The sequence below is a fragment of the Dipodomys merriami genome, unplaced genomic scaffold (assembly GCF_024711535.1).
Source record: "Dipodomys merriami isolate MVZ:Mamm:240054 unplaced genomic scaffold, mDipMer1.0.p SCAF_2, whole genome shotgun sequence".
NCBI classification, from domain to species: Eukaryota; Metazoa; Chordata; class Mammalia; order Rodentia; family Heteromyidae; genus Dipodomys; species Dipodomys merriami.
Genome location: NW_027203381.1, coordinates 78,497,018 through 78,518,616, shown reverse-complemented (window position 1 = coordinate 78,518,616; position 21,599 = coordinate 78,497,018). Strand labels below are relative to the sequence as shown.

At 33.1% G+C, this 21,599-nt stretch overlaps 1 protein-coding gene across 11 annotated transcripts in view; it reads right to left on the bottom strand.

Annotated features, from left to right (window-relative positions):
- Window positions 1-21,599, bottom strand: part of Zbtb20 (zinc finger and BTB domain containing 20) — a 730,255-nt gene that overhangs the window by 696,193 nt on the left and 12,463 nt on the right. For 2 of the 11 annotated variants that reach the window (XM_070030173.1, XM_070030178.1), the window contains exon 1: window positions 4,424-4,534. The exons of the other annotated variants lie outside the window; for them this stretch is intronic. The gene's annotated coding sequence lies outside the window, so the exon portion shown is untranslated. Of the gene's footprint in view, window positions 1-4,423; window positions 4,535-21,599 lie in introns of those variants that run through there. 11 annotated transcript variants of the gene reach the window in all.

Below are 21,599 nucleotides of genomic sequence, written 5' to 3'. Positions count from 1 at the left end.
TAAAGTGGTTATATAAGGGCTTTATTGCTTAAGAGAACTACAGAACACTCGGCTGGAATTTCAGTTGAGTGTCAAAAGATTCCTGAAAGGCAAGGGCCATGTCCTCAAGCTGATTATTTTCAAGTGAACTGTAGAATCACCAAAAAGCTTCAACCTGGAGTAGAAGAGAGGTTATAAAGCCAAAGTGAAGCATAATTTTTCCACAATTTAGTGCACAAATAGCATACCACTTATTCATTATTACAGCTGAACAGCCAGAGTTGCAGAGAAACTTTTTCTTCTAAGCCAATGAATGCTATTTCCAACATCTGCTGTAGTGGTTGCTGCATACATAATAGTAATACTAGATGGCATTATTTCTTCCCATATTCTTTAAAACTTATCGATACTGAAAGTAGAAAAGAGCTCAAAGATATTTTGATACATTACACATTGGAAACATTACATGATTATTAAATGTATAATATCTATGTAAGAAGAAAACGAGTTTAGGCATCCTTTAGAAATTCTAGAACATGGATATTGCCTCTGAGTTTTGGTAAAGAATGAAAAAGACCTTGATAGTAACTTGACATTGTCTGAGGTTCTTGGAAATTCTACAAAACTCTAGAAATTATTTAAGCAAAGGAAGAAAGGTTTTCAAGAAAATTACAAGTTTCAAGTTTTATACCTACAAATAGTACACCTGAATTGAAGATTTGAAACAAGTATAACTGGTCAACACTGACTCTAAGAGCATTGTAAATAAGCAAAATGGCATATATCGTATGAAAAAAATTACTTAAAATTTGTAAGTTAGTAATTCTTGAGGGCACATATTTACACAACTGTATTTATTGTCCTTGATGTAAGGTGTACTAATGTAACACTTGATTTCTATAATTTGCTTGTAAATTGCTTATACAAACCCATAAAAAATTAGATTTTCTTTTCAGTGCTCTTTGATTTTTCATGCTAACTTCATATCTCACTAGTTCAGGGAGTTAGAATAAACATATCATTTTATTCCTTGTGTAAAATTCAGTAAATTTGAAGAAAACTGTTTGTTAAAATGTACTTTGACAGTAGTATCCAACATAAATCACTTCTAATACCCATGATCAGCATTTGTACTTGCAAGACCACCCTAGGGCTGAAGAAGTCTAGAAACAGAGCATTTAAAGAATGTCAACACCAGTACTTTGCCAGAAAAGATCACTAGTTAGCAATGTGAGCCAGATGCTGATTCCACACACCTCGCCAGACCCTGGGGCAACACATTTGTTCAGGGTCTGAATTTGGCTTCCTATGTGGCAGCATGACCAGTCACTACTCAGGGTTGGGCAAGTCCATGAACACATCCACTGATAATTTCTATATTTATAAAAAGTCAGAACATGTGTAGATAATCACACAATTGTATATTTATGTAGTGCCAGATTTTATGAATACGGGAATTTGTTAATTAGCACAAGGACTAATCATTAAAATTCAAAAATAGATAAATAAACAGGAATGCCATTTATTTGTTAACATTTCAAGGGGAAAGTCTGCAGCTGCTATCCTTTGGATGAATATAGGCTTTGCATAAAAATATAAAGAAAGAAAAAGTATCTGTAATTGTTAAAAACCCTACTGAGATCCAGGAAATCACTACATAATCTTTAAATTAAAAATAATCAAGTCATTTTTCCCTTTAAGTTAAAAAAGTTAAGAAGTTTTAAGCTAGCATGTGCTTAACATTTGAATCATACTGTTTGGCACTCCACTGTTTGGGTCCATTTTCAAAGAGCAAAGCTGATTTTCATCCGATAGGAGTTATAAAGCACACGTCACTCAGTACCAAATTGTTTTAGCTACAGGGCATGGCAAAGCATGAAATAACTGCTTTAGAGCACTTCCTCATCTGGGTGTGTTAGATAACTGTCTGCTCCAACATTAAAATGAAACACACACTGTGACCTGACCAGGGCTTTAGGGATCTAAACAGGCAGATTTCATGTGCTGATAAGAGAGCCCACCATAACCAGCAAGGCTGGTTAATGAATTTCTCTGGCACTCTATAGCCCTCCTGTGATGCAAGCCTTTCAGCTTTCCAAATCCCTATACAGCAGAGCACATTGGTTTTAAGTTTACTTATGTACATTTTACATTGTCCAGCTGTATTTAGATTGTGATCAACCCTCCCAGAAAAGGGTAAAATTATTTTTCATACCAAAACTGTTTTGGATCTACTGAAGGCTAAGAATTGTAATGTAAAAGAAAACATACACATTTAAAAATTAAAACAACCACAGAAATGACTGTTACTTGCTTTGATTTCTTCTGGAAGATTAAAATAAAATTAATTTTCTCCAGTCCTCATTTTTCATTTACTTGTGGTTAATATAAACATACTTAATGGGGATTTTAAAATATGTATCCACAAAGAGTCTATGATTGCCTTATCCATACATATATGCACACATATATGTGCATAAATGCATATAATATACACAGTTATTTTCACATATACTTGTGTACATGAAAAGAAAATGAAGAGTCAAGAAATATGTAAAGGATTTCTTTTGAAAACAAGAGTAGGATTTTAAATAAGTCTCACAATGCTAATATAGAAAATGACAGGTGCATGGGATATGCATAGTTTGACCTATTAGTTTTGAAAGAAATTTTGAGGTCACTGTGTGAAAATGGAAGAAATTATATTCAAAATACAATTTACTGTATGCTACATTAATACATTCTTCTAAAGGCCTTCTCATCAAAGTTCTCCCTTAGACTTCTGTGGGATGGGGAAGAAATCTCTGAGAAGACCTGAATGTACTTTGTACGACTCTTAGTCAAAGCTAGCCTTCCAAGTTTAAAAGACAGCTTAGGAAAATAAGTAAATTAAAAGTATCAGTATAAATTTTTAAGAACAGGTGGTTAAAAAAAGACTTTTAAGCAGCAAAGATCACCATCCTCCTAGAATAATGGATTTTTAATAAACATTTTACCAGATTTGAACCTGAGAATGTGTTTGGGAATTTGCCCTAGCATCCCAGGTGGGTTAAGAATATTGCTTTATGGACTTCTTTGTGTTGTCAGAGAGGCCTAATGGAATTAAGAAAAAAAAAGCCTGCCACTTAAATAAATAATGTATTACAAAAAAGTGATTGTTATTATCAATAATCTCTACAGATCAGCATCCATTTTCTATCACTACTCATATAATTTCTATCACTACTCATATAATATCACTACTCATATAAAAATATGTGTCTCACTACTGCCTTAATTTTTCTTAAATTAATAACCATTAGACTTTTGGACAAATCCAAATAAAACTGCATTAAGAAGTCTATTTCAAATAGCTCATATTTAACTACTCCTTCCCATTTCGGTGAACACTATTCAGGAAGAATTCTTCAACAATTTCAGTTAAGTTTTAAAATGTAACTGTTCCTACCTTAAAAAGAAAAGAACATAAAGAAAAAAAGTGCCTCAAAACTATATATGAAATTTAAAAAATACATTATTTATGGTCCCCCAAGTGCTAAGAGAATAGTTGTAGTTGTTGTGTAAGATGGACTGATACACTCTGTTAAAGAAAGAAAAAGGCCAGTCTCCTACTCCTCCCTCCCCAAGCACAAATAAACAGTAATATACTAAAAGGAAACTGTCCCAGAATAAAAACTGTTAAGAAAGTTTGCATTCTTACTAACCAGTGATGTTCTTATAAATGTAATACTTCATCTGTAAAATAAAAGTTAGAAACCAGAGTACCTACTTTTTTGAAAATACACGTAATATTTCTATGTGTGTGATGATAAAAAAATTATTATTTGCTTCTTACCCACCCTCAGGAACTACCCCTTACCTTATGCCGAATGGCATCAAATAAACATGCTGGCAAAAAGTATTCAACCTGCTTCAAGGATTTAAACTGTAAATATGGACTTTAAACTTCAATGTAAAACAAAGAACAAGAGTCTCACTTTGGTAATACCCACACTGTTACTGCTGCTAAAACTCACTGGCAAATAACTACAAAACCCAGTTAGCAATAAATAAGGACAAGATGATATATAGACAGACAGATGGAATTGCATAAACAGACAAGAAAAGCAAAGAGACAAACATACGGAGGAGTTTGTTTTAAAAGAGTGAAAGATTCTGATTTATTTCGTACTTTAGTGAGAAAAAATAGGTTTGTTTGTAATTATTTTTAAAGTAATAAAACTGAATCACAAGGTCATACCCTTAAATAAGTAAGAAAAATTACTTAGGATAGGCCTCCTATAGATGCTCCAAATTTTAAACTAGCATTAGCACTGTCTAATTTAAATACTGAAATTAAAATTCAAGGAAGAAAGAATAAAAGCATTGGGGACTTGAAAAATATGATAGAGGGAGGACTGAGGCAGCAGGATTTTTTTTTTTTTATGAAAGTTGTCTGCCCTACCTTCTTCCCCAGCGCTGAGTTTCTCTTCTCATAATCGGTGTCTCCCTGGAAGTACAGTGTGAGTGGTAATGACTGCCTGCCTCCCTAATGAGTCCATTTTCCTGCTCTTGATGTTGTGTATATACACACACTGCAACCTACCTTACAAACCACAGAGACGGGAAGAGAGAGAGAGCAAGAGAGAGGGAGGGACAAGGGGGAAGAGAGAGAGAGAGAGAGAGAGAGAGAGAGAGAGAGAGAGAGAGAGAGAGAGAGAGAGAGAGAAACAGAGACACAGCAAGCAAGCGAGTGAGAGAGAAGAGGAGAAAGAAAAACAGAAAGAAACAGAGAGAGAAAGGCACAGACAAAGCCCTCCTACCAGACAGCAGACAGCCCTCCTTCCCCTATCCAGCAAAATGCAACTCGTCTAATGCAGCAACAGGTTCGGTATTGCCAGACTAACAGAGTAAAAAAGGTATAGTCTCTATATCATTCCTGCTTTCAAATAAACAGTTTAAGAGCAGATGGCTCCACCTTCTTTATTTATGCTCCATTATGAGGAATGTATTGTTTCAATCCTGGCACAGAGTACATGTAATTATCATAAATACATTTTTTGCATATTAGCAGGAAATAGTGAAGTACAGAGCTTATTTGTGCAATCTTTCACATTTATTTTTTAATGTGAGAAGAATGTCAACAAATCTGCTCTGACAAAAGCCTAATAATGATTTTAAAGTCAGAGCATTCTTAAAGGAGGCACTGAAAGCAACAGACTATACAAAAGGAAAACTGATCTCAGACAAAACTGATAACTACAAAGGAGAAATTAAAATGCTCAGCAAATAAATCAAGACCATATACAAAATTGGAGACAAAACCAGAATTAAGTTTAATGAAGTTGCCATTATTCTTAAAAAGGGCATACTGGTTTCATATTTGAAGCATGTAGCTATATAAACATCACAATATAATGTACTCTGTATGAACAGGTGCAGTGTATACAGTACATAGTATGTAATGACACAAATAAATCCCATAAGAAACTACCTTCACAATCAGGATAAGATTTCAAAGAATATGGATCTGAAATGAGAGCAGGTACTATTGGCACTTGTATTAGAAAGAAAAACTAAAAATAATCAGTGAATCTATATAAACCTTCCTTTAAAAGGAAACTGTCATTGTCTGATCCATCTAACCTTTATTTTTACATAGTAGTTCCAAAATAATTCTGTTATACTCTTTACCCGATGTGCTCCCTAGGCCACTCCCAATCCCAGGTGCATTTTCTTTTTTAGGTGATACATGTGCAGCTACAGAATTACTAACACCAGAAAACAAAACTAGCTAAAGACATTTTCCTTTTTCCTCAATGTAAAAAAAACAAAAACTATGCTTGATGAGTTGCACCACATTCTAACAACCAATCTAGACTATCTATCTAGAATCTAGATAGGTACTATCTATCTAGAATCCTAAGTGTATTGATTGTACATTCATCCTTATCTATATAGCCTAGCATAATAATGTGCTTTGAAAGTTAGACTGTATTCCTTGGTGTTATATCTCAACTATACCTTCATTTCATTAACAAGAATATTTCAGAATGTTAGTTAAACAATGAGAACACAGATCAATAACACAACCCTTATGGTTTGACAAAATCCTTCAAATTAGAGACTTACACATTCTGGTTCTGGGTATTTTACTTTGGTTTGTTTCAATCTAAGAAGAACAAGAAAAATGAAATGGAAAGGTCCAAGAAATTTATTCATCCTTTCTTAAAAAAAAAAAAAACAACTGGGGCCAAGAGCTGAACTTAAAAAGGAAACAAAATGGCTGGGCATTTTGGTGCACTCCTATAATCTCAGTTTATGCAGGAGACAGAGACAGGAAGATGAAGTCAGAGGATAGCCCAGGCAGAAGGGAAACCCTGAAAATAATCTAGAGAAAACCAAAAGAGCTATGTATGCCTCTAGTGTGAGGACCTACATTCAGTATCCCCACACACACACCAAAAAAGAAGCAAAGAATAAAGGTTAGGCATGGTGGTACAGACCTGAAACTACAGCTACTCAGGAGACAGACTAAGGAGGATAATAATCCCAGGCTAGCTTGAGCAAAATAAACCAAAAAAGCAAAGGGTTGTGACATGTCTCAAATGGTAGAGCACTTACCTTGCTATCCTGAAGCTGAGTTCAATCCCAGAACTACCAATAATAAATGTTTTTTAAAAATGGCTGCATGAAAAATATGTATCCCAACACTTTTCTTACACCTACTCGCTTTACTAGGTTCAAAGCAAGGTAAGTAGCTCCTGTTAGTATTTTCTTGGGCTCAACAGGCACTATCCCTTTCTGAAACTGAGTCTAAAAACACTTGAAGTAACCACACTACCATGAGAAGTAACAGTCTTTCCTAGTTATCTGGAGTGGACTGGACCCGTTTAGGACCTTCAAAAGTACTGAAATCTTCAGATATGAAGTCCCTAATATAAAATAGCAGAGCAGGTGCATAATACGTATACACATCATTCCATATTCTTCCAAACATTTATACAGTGTGAATGCTATGACAGTTTTTATATACTATATTGTTTAGGAAATAATGCAAAGAAAAAAATCTATACATATTCATTCAAGCGCAATTAAAAATATTTTCTGACAGCAGCTGGTTGAATCTGTAGATACAAAACCTGTGAAAAGGGGGGCTAACTTTAGTCCTAATTGACTATCAGATGCAGAAGTTATGAAATTATTACATTGTTTCCTACATTGTGTGTCATGAGGTAATTTGGTTCTATAGAAAGATCCTAAAGATAAAACTTGAAAACATAGTCTATAGGGGCTGGGAATATGGCTTAGTGGTACAGTGATTGCCCAGCATGCATGAAGCCCTAGGTTTGATTCCTCAGTAGCACATAAACAGAAAAAGCTGGAAGTACGCTCTGGCTGAAGTGGTAGAGTGCTAGCCTTGAGCACAAAGAGGCTCAAGGACAGTGCCCCGGCCATGATTTCAAGCTCCAGGACCCGCAAAAAAAAAATACCATACGGTATATTTGGGTAGGGGGAAGTAAGAATAAAAAGTATGATATAATTCATGACCTTTAAGCCTTCATAAACTGGTAGGAATTAGATATATAAGCAAGCTAATTAGCATAAGCAAATAATCTTGCCACAATATTATCTGATATTCTACATAATGAGTTGCCTTAAACTTTGTGCTAATTTCCCCCTTTGAAAGTTAAAAATAAAAGCCATCAAAATAAATATAAATGCCTGTTTAAAATGTGACTTATGAAAGAGGTATGTGTGTACATACACAGGACAGCAATAGAGTTTTAAAGAAGCAGTTTATTTTCCAATGATGTGCTTACAAAAGAACTGAACATACTATATCAATTTTCTAAAAAAATTCCTACCTAAGCATCTTCTACAAGCTCATAGAACATAGACTTAAATGACTGTAGAAAGCAGTAGCAACTATTGTCCTGGAACATAAATTTTCGTTACTTTTTAGAGTTAAGGAATATATCTTGGTCAGAGTTACGTTGACAAATGAATACTTTCAAAAAACATGATGAATATTTTTTTTTCAATTTTCTAAAGGAAAAAGGAAAATAATTTTGAAACATTTATGACTGTCCTATGTCACACTTTTTTCCAACTTCCTTTTCAGGTATCATTAATGTTTTGTTTTGTTTTTGGGGGGGTCTGGTCATGGGACCTGAACTCTGGGCCTGGGCGCTGTCCCTCAGCTCTTCAGCTCAAGGCTAGCGCTCTACCACTTGAGCCACAGCGCCACTTCCGGCTTTTTTCTTTTTGCTTATGTGGTGCTGAGAAATTGAACCCAGGGCCTCAGGCATGCAAGGCAAGCGCTCTACCACTGAGCCACCTTCCCAGCCCCTCATTAATGTTTTTTTTGTAACATGTTGCTGAACAGAAAAATAACGTGTAGGTTTTTGAAGATTTTTTTTTTTTTTTTGTCATGGGGCTTGAACTCTGGGCTTGGCGGCTATCCTTGTGCTCTTCAGCGCAAGGCGAGTGCTCTACTGCTTGAGCCACAGCGCCACTTCTGGTTTTCTAGCAGTTTATTGGAGATAAGAATCTCACGAACTTTCCTGCCCGAATGGCTTTGAACCGAGATCCTCAGATCTCAGCCTCCTGAGTAGCTAGGATTACAGGCGTGAGCCACTGGCCCCCGGCTTGAAGATTTTTTTCATAAGAAAATTCCAAAAGGTATCTTTATCGCGAAGGAAAACAAAGAACTAAAGGTAAAAACTATGTGAAAATAATAGTTTGAGAATCCTTAGTAAATGGGAACAAAACAAATGAAGAAGAAAGAAGGGTGAGAATGTTGAAAGGGGTGGTATTGATCAAGATGTACTGCATTCATAAACTGCTTTATTAAGTAGCAACTCCTTTGTACAACTACTTAACAATTTTTTAAAAAAGAAAATTATGTCTAGTGTTGTTGGGTTAAAATGAATAAATAGATAACTTCGTCATTGAAGGCATCATTATCACTTAATTCTATTTGTCCCAATAAGAGGATAATCCTTAATTCTGGTTATCTGATTAAAACTGCATCCCTTCAGTCTCAAGAAAAGTATTAGTGTAGATAAATCAGTGTTTATTAATACTGGCAAATAACATGAAATGTATATCTAATTTTAATTCTATTAAAGATTTAAGTTTAAGATTAAAATAAAGTATTAGATCACTGGAAATACTTGTTATGATTGTTTTCAGTGATGAAAGATTTATTATATTTAATTTTGTATATATTTTTTATAATTTCATGCTCCTATCTGTCCTAATGGACACACCAGATCAAGGGGGTCCTTCTGATTAGCTTTTTGAATGTTGTACTGGCAATATACCTGATATACAATTGGAGCTCAATCGAGTCTTCTTCAACAAATGAATAAAATAATGCTTAGACAAAGTAATGGTATATAGAGTTTAAAAGGCTTGGTTAATTAAAGACTAACAAATTTTAATTCTGAGGATGATATAAACAAACTATAAGTGGTACTTTTAGAAATCTGTTAAACTAGGATGAAGATGTGTTACAAGTTTTAGAGTGTGGGCTGACTAAGCAACAGAGAAAATGTGAGGGTCTGAGTTCAAATCCTATTTCTAGTAAAAACAAAAAACCAAAAACAAAAAAGAAAGAAAAATAATGAGCCAGTGGTTCATGCCACTGGCTACTCAGGAGGCTAAGATCCAGAGAATAAAGGTTGGAAACAGCTGAGGCAGACCAGTCCTAGAGACTGCATCTCTAATTAACAAAGCAAAATGTGAGCTGGACTGAGCTATTCAGCTTAAATAGTAAAACACTGGCCACTGTGAGCAAGCAAGCCTAGTGAGGGCATGAAGGCCCTAAGTTCGAATCCCAAAAATCTGAATAAAAATATACATATTAAATCGCATAGGAAATATCATTGGGCGAAAATGAAATGGTCTGCAAGCTCAATGTATTTTTAAATTCACAATATACATAAAATTTAAAAAATTTCCCTTTAACCTATATTTTTTATTTTATTTTTTATTTTTTGGTGGTGGTGGGGCTTGAACTCTGGGCTTGGGCGCTGTCCCTCAGCTCTTCAACTCAAGACTAGGGCACTACCTCTTGAGCCACAGCGCCACTTCCGGTTTTCTGCTGGTTTATTGGATAAGAGTCTCATGGACTTTCCTGCCTAGGCTGGCTTTGAACTGCCATCCTCAGATCTCAGCCTCTTGAGTAGCTAGGATTATAGGTGTGAGCCACCGTCGCCCGGCTAACCAGAAATTTTTTAATTTACATTTCTCAGAAGGAAAATCAGTTTGCATTTATACTTCATTTATCTTCTATTTTTTTCACATGTACAACTTTCTAAACATTCACGCAGAAATCTGAAATCAGTCTCAGAGTTATTCTTAGAAATGAAACTATTTGATTTACAAAAACACCTTGGTAAGGTTATTGGAGTCAGAAAGTAGCCTGAATAATCCTTGAGAACTTAAACTATGCTATGTAAAAAATAAATAATCTGAAGGTAGAAAACAGAGAGAGAAAGAGGGAAAAACGGGGTAGGGAAGAATGGCAGGAAAGAACAGTAAGGAATTCCCAGGGTCAAGGTGGCCCAAGTATTTATTTTTTAAAGATGCCTAATGTTAAATTCTGAGAAATTGAAATTTTCAAGGATATGTTCCCCTCTTCAATCCTTTGGGAGAGTTTACTATACCCTATGTCTTACTTAACAGTGCAATGAAAACAAAGGGGATTTAAAACGGTTGTGCCCACATTTACTCATGTACGAATAGCCTATGAAAAAACATGGCAATTTTTTCACAAGACAGAAATATTCCAGAAGTCCCAGTAGTGACCACTGGAGTAAATACTGACCAGGAAACCATAAATCTTTACCATGGATTAACTCAATTTGGAAATGAGTCGATAAACGTATTCAACAAATACAGAGGACAAATAGTTTGGACAACATGTTATTGCTGTTATATGTATTTTACTATACGTTGTAGGTAAAATGACACTTTCCAGAGACTTTGAAACTGAAATTTTCCTTATTTGTACCAATAGAAAAGAGATGGGGAAACACAAAAGTAAGTTTGTATCGGTATTCTGAAATGTTTCCATATTCATATTTGTTTTAGTATGCCTAATATTGTACAAGAAAAAATGGGCCTTGAACAAAATTATCTGTACTATCAGAGACTGATTTAGAAGTTGAACACAATTAAGTTTTTCTTATCTTTTCTCTATAGTGAACACCTCTGTATGGAACTTCCATTTTCTTAGACTTTCTCAGATATAGATACTGTCTATATAAATTCAAAAATCTGAACAAGGAACTTGAATTTAATTGTCTAGCCATGAATTGAAATATATCATTTCTGCTTTGCTGAAATTAAAATTTTTGGCAATATTGAGATTTAAACTTAAGGCCTTGTATTTTCTAAGCAAGCACTCTACCACTTCTATAATAGCCAAAGTTCTTCTAATTTATTTCTCATATAGGGTTTCTTGCTAGCAGTTGGCCTCAGACTAAAATATTCCTAACTCTACCTCTCAAGTACCTGGGATTACAGGCATATACCATTCCTTTTTCTTTTTATAATATGCTTTTTCTCTGTGAATTGAATTATAAGCCAATAGTGTTCTCAGGTAATGAACCTGAAGTGGATACAAATTAGTTTGTGATATATATTTATGTAATTATGTGTATTTCATGCTATCATCCTATAACTCAGTGTTGTTATAAACAAAAAACAATTAAGAAATCAATGTGAAATGCCTGGATAAAGGAAAAAGAAGAAGCAATGAAAGGCATCTTTATATCTCAATGAAACTTGAAAGAATAGATTTCTATCTTGTTTTTAATTATTTTTTAATTATTTGGGAGAATAAACTCCATTTTCAGATATATAAATAGTAGAATAATTTAGCAGAAAGAAAATGTGCTTTAAGGTCAAACCTGGATTTAAATGAAACATCCAGATTAAAGAAGTTATCATTTTTCCTAAATGTCACTTTCCTATTGACAAATATGGAATAAGAGTATTAAATGAAAATAAACTGACCAATAAAGCATAAGTCATTAAGTATCTGTTTCATCCATTTCTTCTCAAAGTAGAAAGTCTCAAATTTTACTGTTAGAAATCTTTTCTTTTTTGGGGTCTGGTTGTGGGGCCTGAACTCTGGGCCTGGGCGCTGTCCCTCAGCTCTTCAGCTCAAGGCTAGTGCTCTACCACTTGAGCCACAGAGCCACTTCTGGCTTTTTTTTTTTTTAATTGTGAAAATACTGTACAGAGGGGTTACAATTACATGGGCAAGATAATGCGTACATTTCTTATCAAGCATTGTAGCCTCCTCCTTTGTTTCCCCTTCCCATCCCTTCCCAGCCTTCCCCCCTCCCCCTACCCAATCCTCCCCCCCCACACACACACCAAAGTTGTAAAGTTCCTTTTCGACATGACAACTTGTACTTCTCATTGTTGCAACGGGTCCACCTATATACTTATTTAAACAACATGTTTTTCCCCTTCCCTTCCACAAATTATACCGACATCAAATACAGTGAAAGCAGGGAGGGACATACAAAGCAACAAAAAAAATAATCTTATAAATGCTTTAGAAACAAATGCATGAAAGAAAAAAACACATTTAAATACATATTTTAGGGTTCATTTTCCAAACATCACCTTATCTGACCTTTTCTGCTTGATCCATACGTATACTAGATATTGCAAATATGGGAAACCATGGGACCTATGTTTCTTTGGGCTTGGCTCACTTCACTTAATATAATTTTTTCCAGGTGCTAAGGAATCGAACCCAGGGCCTTGAGCATGCAAGGCAAGTGCTCTACCACTGAGCCACCTTCCCAGCCTGTTAGAAATCTTTTCTAATGCATCATGATTCACATAAACAATTTAAATTTTGTTTATCACATAACAACTTAAAATTTTTTCATATAAACTATTAAATATAATAATCATGGATACCCTTTAAAGTAATTTTCCACTGTCCGTCATTTGTAAAAAAATTGTGTCAACCTCAAAGAAAGAAAATAACGTCCAATATCTTGCAAGTAGTAAGTTACAAATCCAGACTTTAATGTAGATAAGCCAAGAATTTCTTATTTTTAAAAAAGTCCTTGAAGAATATTATTATCATTATTGTTATTATTATTATTATTATTATTATTATTATTAATGGTTACAGAACTTTAAAATCTGTGCAATATTTTGGTAATATATTCCTAGGAAAAAGCTTTACATAGAACATAAAGTATACTCACATAAGGACTTTTAATAGTTATTATACCTGTTCAAAGTGTCAAATAGGTCTTAAATGAAATCCATATACTTTTATAGTCTCAGGTAAAAACATTGCATTTCCCTATTACCAATATATTTCTTCAAAAATATGCATATCTAAAATATTGGATGGTCCACTAAAACAAAAGCCTTACTTCTTCAAATTCTGAGAGAATAGTTAATTTCTTAAATGATGCAAGGGACCACCTCTTAAAGAATAATTTCTTTAAGTTTCCTTCTTTTGCACCTCTTTTCTTACTAATTTAGAGGAACTAGAACCTAAATGCTAAAAATGTAAATTTGAACCTGGGGCTGCTTTAGTATCAATCTCTGCTCTACTACTTTAAACAAATCCCTTAACATCATCGAACATTTTGTCTCCATCAATAAAATAGGGGAAAATTGAAGGAACTGTATATTTTTTAATGATTTTTCATCAATTTCAATAATTCGCACTTTACTTTTCATATTTTACCCGCACTTTTTCTGTAGTGATTGAGCTGATTTAAAATAAACAACCGAAGAATCTCTGAATAAGGAAAGATAAATGATGAAAGAAATATGTTTAATCTGATAGTCACTGAAATTTGAACAACAAAGTTTGCAAACCATGAATAAAAAGTCAAGGACAATACAATGAAAGTCTGCCAATAAGATAGCCTTGTTATTTTTTCCCATAAATTGAACTCCCTATGAAGAATAATGTTGTAAATAATTATTTTCAAACTTTTTGAGTTTCATACAAAGAAATATGCCAGTAAAATTCCATTGACATTACAATTTCTCAAACTTTAAGTCAGGCATGATAGCCTGTGCCTAAAGTTCCAACTACTCAGGACGATGAGGCAGAAGTATGACAAGATAGTAAACACTTCCTCAAAAAAAGAAAAAGAAAAGCAAGTGAGAAAGAGAAGAAAGAGGAAAGAAAGAAAGAAAGAAAGAGAGAGAGAGAGAGAGAGAGAGAAGGAAGGAAAGAAAGAAAGAAAAGAAAGGAAGAAAGAAAGAAAGAAAGAAAGAAAGAAAGAAAGAAAGAAAGAAAGAAAGAAAGAAAGAAAGAAAGAAAGAAATGAAGGGAGGGAGGGAGGGAGGAAGGAGGAAGGAGGAAAGAAGAAAGGAAAGAAGAAAGAAGGGAAGGGAAGGGAGGGGAAGGAAGGAGAGGGAAGGGAAGGGAAGGGAAGAGAAGGAAAGAGAAGGAAAGAGAGGGGAGGGAAGGGAAGAAAAAAAGGAAAGGAGGGAGGAAGGGAAGGGAAGAGAAGAAAGGAAGGAGGGAGAGAAGGAAGGGAAAGGAAGGAATAAAAAAGTGTGCAGCAGGTTTAACTTTAAACAACATAAATATTAATCTCAGCATGTTTAAGTTCACATACTCAATAATCTACTGCATTCCAATAAAGAAAAATAATTTGTACTATTTATACAATCTGCATTAGAAGTCTGTTTCTTTTAAAGTTTGAAGTATTTTTTACATCCCATGCAGCCTGTCTTCTAATGTACTTGATAAAGATTCACCAGTTTTTGATTTTGAAATTTATATTGGAATATAATATTAACATTTTACTGAAGAGTAAAAATGGAAATTTCAAAATATTAGAATATAAAGTCAAATGTTAACATTTGACTTGATTCTCCTGAATAAAAATACTTGTACTTGTACAGTACAGAAGGAAGTCATTAAGTTAGTTCTACTGAAGAGTAATAATGGAAATTTCAAAGCAGCATCCCTTTGTACTAACTGCATAAACCATTTTAACTTCTAATAAACAAGCTCTAATCTATTTAATCCACTCTCAGACTTTTATTTCCTCATCTTTGAAATGCAAAGATGACTACCTCAAAAAGTGGTAAGGACAAACGAGTCAATATATATACAAATTCATTAAATATTGTTTGGCACAGACTGATTATTAAAGCTAAAAACTGCTAATGATAATTCTAATATGGATAGTGTTCCACTAAGTAACTTATCTTTATATTTATAAAAAGCTTCCAAAAGTAACATCAGTGAATAGTTTATAAGAATCTATGGTACCAATTTCAAATCAAAAGAAATAAATACATCTTATTACAAATTAATAGATTTAAATATTTTCATATTAACACCATATTTTGTTGGTTTTTCGTGCTTTAAATCTAACAAGTTCCCATCATATCAACCAACCCAAAGTCAAAATAAGCAATTACTTTAAGAAATATTTTGAACAAACTCTAGATATTTTTAAGTATGCATTGACAAATAGATTGTTTATATATAAGGCATCTTTTCTAGTAAAAATTTCACTGACATACAGGGTGAAACACTGACATTCAAGGAAAAGATTAAATTAAAAAGAAATTCTGAAGGATTTTCCATTATATACAGAAAGACTTAGTATGGGGCTCTACTAATTAAGAAAATGAATTACTGGTTTAGGGATAGTTAAATCAACCAAGAACCAGGAGCTGAAAAGCAGACACATCTACTTAAAACCTTAAGGTATAGAACTGGCATAATAAGTCCCTGAAGAAAAACAAGAACATGCAAACAGATTTAATCAGAAATTTTGTGCTTCCTTTTTGAAAACAATTTAATGTTCTACTTCCATAAAATATTAAGTATGACCACTTTAAAATCAAGACTTTTCTGCTTATTAAAATGCACTAGAGAAAATATAAAGATAAGAATCCACTCAAATACATAAAATAACTATAAACAAATAAAAGCAAAATAGAAAACTATAGATAAAATATATACATATTCATAGCCAAATTAGCCACACACAAAAAAACCTCAAATCAAGACTATGATGTGATGTTTTTATTAAGTCAGGTGGCAAAAATCTAAATATCTAGCCATACTATAGGTTAAAGATAATATAAATCAATGGATATAATGGCTATTGCTGGTGCAAATAAGTAATACCATTTAGAAAACAATTTGACAGCTTTATGTAAATTTGAATCTATATATAGCTTATGACAGAGTAACCACCAAAGAGAATGTCTTTTGTCACTAAAAAATAAGTCAACTGTGATATAGTCACAAATAGCATATAGAAGTGAAAATTTAACTCTGTGAATAAGTTACACACAACATAAAGTTTAATAACCTGGAGCTGAAAAAGAAGCAAATTTTAGGAGATAACAAGCATTATTTGCTCAAAATGTTATAAATAGTAAATATATGTCAGTGTGTAACTTTATTTTTTAAAAAATAATTTAAAGAACAAATTTTATGCTAGTGATCATCTTCATCTCTGATTGAGTCACATTGGTGTGGGCAAGGGAAGAACAGATAGATGCCCATGAATTACTTTTAATGTTGTAATTCTTTTCTGAGTGTTGGGTAGCTAAGTATTGTTTTAATAACAAATGAATGAATGAATAAAAGCACAAAATAAATGATAATAATGAGTGGAGCAATGATCACAAATCACATCGCGATTAGCCAATTTTGTGTACCCAAAGTCCAATATTTTCAATGACAAGTATTTCAGAAATATTACTCCAACTTTAATGTAGGTATGAATCACTTAGGAGCTTGTTGAAATTAGTATGATTCTTTAGGTCTGGGATGGTGGTTGGAAATTCTATATGTTAGCTCCCAGATGATACAATTTTCGGCTAATCTCGCATACATCTATATTGTTCAGTACTTCCAAATATGAAGTGGAAGGGAAGCTAAAAAGTTTAATCCAATTTAAGGTAAAAATACATATAATGCCTTTTTTAATAAAAAGATTTAAGTAAGTACTTTTTTGGTCAACTCAAAACTTAGCTTTATATTTTTAAAAAGCCAGCAAAACATCATGGTTTTAAGATAGAACATCATCATTCAAGAAATTTTAAAATTTGAAGGATTAAATAAACTGGAATAGGTAAAGAGATGACATATTTCCAAAAGTTTATTACAGTAATAAGAAATATTAATGTGTTTCCAGCTGGAAAAAATACTTAAAAAATATATCACAATTGGGCTGGATGTAGCAATGGCATGTCTGTACCACAGAAACTTAGGAATAGAAGTGGGCGAAGAATAGCAGTTTCCTATCTCAAAAAACAAGGTGGGCTTGGTAGTTCAGCCAGTAATCCAGCTACATAAGAGAAACGGGTAGTTGGATGTTTGTCCAAAAATGGCTTCAAGAAAAAAAGATGTTTTAATGAAACCCTATTGGAAAAAACAATGTAAAGTCAAAAAGGATGGACATGTAGCTCAAGTGACAGAGTACTTGCATAACATCCCAAGAGACTGAGTTCAAAGCCCAGTTCTGCTCCCGCCAAAAAAAATCACAGTTGGCTGTAATCTTCATATTTACTCAGATAATACACAAGCAAGAAGTGAAAATCTTTGATTGAAATAATTTCACTAAATTAAGTATACAGTATCAAATAATATACTCAGGTAACTTTCACTACAAGCCTCACCTAATGTTTTTTAAAAGAAATGATTGTTTTACAAAGAAAAGTTGGACAAATGGGATTGCATGAAATTGCAGAGCTTCTGCATGGCAAAGGACATAACTAGCAAGATCAATAGAAAGCCCACGGATTGGGAGAAGATCTTCACTAGTCATACAACAGACAAGGGTCTCATATCTAAAATATACCTGGAACTCAAAAAATTAAATCCCCCCACAACAAATCCTCAAAGAACAACTGCCCAATATATAAGTGGGCTAAAGACTTACAGAGAAACTTCTTTGAAGAGGAAAAAAGGATGGCCAATAGACACATGAAGAAATGCTTAACCTCTTTAGCCATAAAAGAAATGCAAATCAAACAACATTAAGATACCACCACCTCACCCCATTTAGAATGGCTGTAATCAAGAACTCTAATAACAACAGATGAGACAGAAGGGAACCTTACTACATTGTTGGTGGGAGTGTAAACTTGTTCAACCACTTTGAAAAGTAGTAAGGAAGTTCCTCAAAAGACTCCACATAGAATTCCCCTATGACCCAGCAATCCCACTTTTGGGCATGTACCCAAATGATCACTAACAAGACCATACTAAAGCTACCAGTACAACTATGTTTATTACAGCATTATTTACCACAGCTAAGATATGGAACCAACACAGATGCCCCTCAGTAGATGAATGGATCAAGAAAATGTGGTATATAGACACAATGGAATTCTATGCCTCCTTCAGAAAGAATGACATTGCCCCATTTGTTAGAAAATGGAAATTCTTGGAAAAAATTATATTAAGTGAGGTAAGCCAGGCCCAAAGAAACATAGGTCCCATGGTTTCCCTTATTTGCAATAACTAGTATATGTCTGAGTCAAGCAGAAAAGTTGATGTTAGGTGAAATGAACCATAAGATAAGGATTCAAATGTTTTTTTTTTTCTTTCTTGCCATTGTTTCTAACATATTTATAAGATGATTTTGTATGTTGCTTTGTATGTCCCTCTCCCATGGTCTAACCCCTGCTTTCACTGTATTTGATATTGGTATAATTTGTGGTGGGGAAGGGAAGAAACAAATAGTTTAAATAGGGATACAGGTGGACCCATTGCAACAATGAGATGTACAAGTCATTATGTCGAAAAATGAACTTTACAACTTTGGAGGGAGGAGGGAGAGGAGGTTGGAAAGAACAACAGAAAGTTAAAGTACTGAGTTGGGAAGCTTTTTAATAGGAGCATACTACTGAAAAATAAACATAAAATTTAGATTGAGATACACTCATCCATTTGACTTTCTCCAAATCACAATCTTTGTATATTTAATAGTAAGGTACAGTGAGAGTCTAGAGCATTAAGATTATACATGTTTATGTAACACAATAATGGAAGAGTTTTAAAATATTTTGTAATACAGTTCTTACCTACTATTGTACTGATTCATACTCCCACACTACTAAAACTTAGCCAATTTTTAGATTTATGTTTTTAAGGTATTGTTTTATATTATTTTCTTCATTTAATCTTTTTAAAATTTCACTCTTCCTCTACTTGTATTACTCTTTAATTTTAAATAGTATTTTAAATAGTATTTTAAATAGTATTTTAAATAGTATTTATTTCCCATCATTCTTGAAAACAGAGGCATTTAAGGCTGGACAATTGCTTTAGTTATTTTCCATACATTTTTACATAAAATATTTTTCTTTTCATTGTTTTCTAAGTGACTTCTGTCAGCACGTTTTCTTTCATTTCTATACAGTACTGATTTTAAACTTAAAAAAACTATTTAAATTCTAATTATTCTTGCATATAGTGAGATAATATGCTTACAAAATCTCTACTTTCTAAATATTGACTTTTTGTGACCAAAAAGAGATATGCTCAATAATATTTAAATAAGCCAGGTATATGACACATGCACATAGTTGCACTTGAAAGGCCAATGCATTAGAATCATTTGAGACCAAGGGTTCAAGGCCAACCTCAACAAAGTAGTGTGAAAACAAAACAAAAAGTGTGCAAAGATTGTCAGATTCTTCACAGATAATAGATTTTAATTAATTTTATTTCTTTTAGTTATTGTGTTTTATAAAATTGTTTGGATCTTTCTAATAAATGGCAGCATACAGATCTATATGATTATTTTCTTCTTAAACTAAGCATTTTATAATACCTTTATATCTTTTAAAAATTTTAACATTATATCCTATCTTGTCTATTATCAATGTAATCATTTGTTTTTCCTTTTCCTATTATTTGCATTAGCCTAGAGTCTTTATCTTCATTATTTTATAATCAGTTTTTAATAACATTAAGGTACATTTCTTATAATTTGACTGTCTTGTATTTTAATATAATCTGATATTATCTGTTACTGATAGAATATAATCCATGTATATTTAATGCAGTAATTGACTACATTAAAACTTCCTATAACATTTTTGTTTTGCATATTGCTTCATTTTCCTTTTATGTATTTTGATTAAATGGCTATTCGATTACCTCCATGTTAATATGAAATTCTAAGTGTTTTTCTATCATATTCTCTTCCTTTACCATTCATCAATAAACATATAAATGAGCCTTTTCATTCATAAAAAGATTATACCCCTTTTCCTTCATACTAAACCAGATCTTTCACAGTATATTTCCTTGCCTCCTTTTGCTCTTTTCCTCTAATCCCCTCTACTCTCCTATCCAACTTCCCAGGGCTCTAACTACTATGTTTAATGAGATGGTTCCATGCATTTCAAATTTTCCTCACAGAAATATGGCTTTTTAACTTCAAGAGCCTGAAATTACCTATTGCATATTACTAGCCAACAATATTTATCCATTTGATGAAATGTGTATATGTTTACAATTTAGTATATATGAATGCTCATCATTAGTCATTATTTTCATCTTCGTCTTCTTCATCTTAAAATCTTTGTTCTCCTGAATTTTTCATCTATTCTCAGTCATTTTTCTCAGATGAGGTATATAACACTATACTTCAAGCTCCATTACATCACTAAATGCATTTCTCTCACCTTGGCTAGCAATTAACTTTTTAGAGATTCAAATTACATATCAATGCCTATATGAAGTCCTAAAATACTTGGATATTTACTGCTTTATAAGAAATTGATCTTTCTACTTGAGAGTTTATACAATGTTTCAATTAGATTTTAGAATCCAGAATTGTTTAGCAGAATATGCCTGTGTGTCTTTCTTTTCAAATCAAGACCAAAATCAGTACACACTTTCAAGTCAAAAACTAATTTACCTTTTCCATTTGCTTTTGGTGGTACTAGATTATGGAATCAGGGTCTCATACTTGGTGAAGCAGTCTGTCTACCACTAAAAACATGTACCCAAACTTTTTGCTTTATTTTTAAAATAGAGCCTCATTTTATTTTTTGATCAGGCTGGCCTAGACTTCAATTCTCCTATTAACAGTTCATACTGTAACTGGGATATCTAGCACTAGCCCCAGACTCTCAAACTGATTTTTCTGTTTGTTTGTTTTTTAAATAAGTAAGTTTTCCTTTTCTTCTTTTTTTAATCTATCTCTTTATCTATGTACCTACCTACCTACCTACTTGTCCATCCTTTGGGGCAGTAATAGGTTTGAATTCAGGGCCCTGTGCTTAAGCCCCTTTTCCAGTCTGATTTTTCTTAATCTGAGAAATTTCTTTTCAGTATTTGTTTAACTATACTTTTTCTTTCTATTGTAATTTCTCCCTTTGTAATTCTTACTGTTCATACTGTTCACATGTCTTGGTGTCTATATCCTCCAAATAATAACTTTATATTCAATATGTTATGTTTTTGTTCCTGGGATGACATATTTCTTATATTTTAGTTCATGAATATATGTTTCAAGGATGACCTTCATTGAACTCATACAATGTGTTATTCACCTGAGATATTTTTTTAGTATATTAAATTCTTTATTTGAATTTCCGTTCATGACTTAAATTTTTTTTTCAAATTCAAGTTT